Source organism: Leptonychotes weddellii, unplaced genomic scaffold, assembly GCF_054177405.1.
Source record: "Leptonychotes weddellii isolate Sample4059 unplaced genomic scaffold, ASM5417740v2 HiC_scaffold_66705, whole genome shotgun sequence".
Lineage (NCBI taxonomy): Eukaryota > Metazoa > Chordata > Mammalia > Carnivora > Phocidae > Leptonychotes > Leptonychotes weddellii.
In genome coordinates, this window is record NW_028035856.1 from 1 (window position 1) to 525 (window position 525).

The window sequence follows — 525 nt, forward strand, 5'->3', positions numbered from 1 at the left end:
GGTGAAAAGATTTATATTTAGATTTAGCCAGCTGGACTCAGTTTAGATGATTCCAATTTTGTTGGCAACATCCAAAGCATCATAGTCAGGAGCCAGTCGAACATATGCCTTCTTCTCTCCATCAGGTCTGATCAAGGTGTTGACCTTGGCCACGTCAATGTCATAGAGCTTCTTCACAGCCTGTTTGATCTGGTGCTTATTGGCCCTGACATCCACAATGAACACAAGCGTGTTGTTGTCTTCTATTTTCTTCATGGCTGACTCAGTAGTCAGGGGGAACTTGATGATGGCATAGTGATCAAGCTTGTTTCTCCTGGGGGCGCTCTTTCGAGGATATTTGGGCTGCCTCCGCAGACGCAGTGTCTTGGGTCGTCGGAATGTAGGTGACGTGCGGATCTTCTTTTTTTTGTGACTGTGGACGCCTTTCAGCACCGCTTTCTTGGCCTTCAAAGCCTTTGCTTTGGCTTCGGCTTTGGGAGGGGCAGGGGCTTCTTTCTTAGTCTTCGGCGCCATCTTCGTAAAAGG

General features: G+C 48.0%; 1 pseudogene; it reads right to left on the minus strand.

Moving 5' to 3' along the window:
* Nucleotides 1-519, minus strand: LOC145719716 (large ribosomal subunit protein uL23 pseudogene; annotated as a pseudogene).
* Between the last annotated feature and the right edge of the window lie 6 nt (nucleotides 520-525).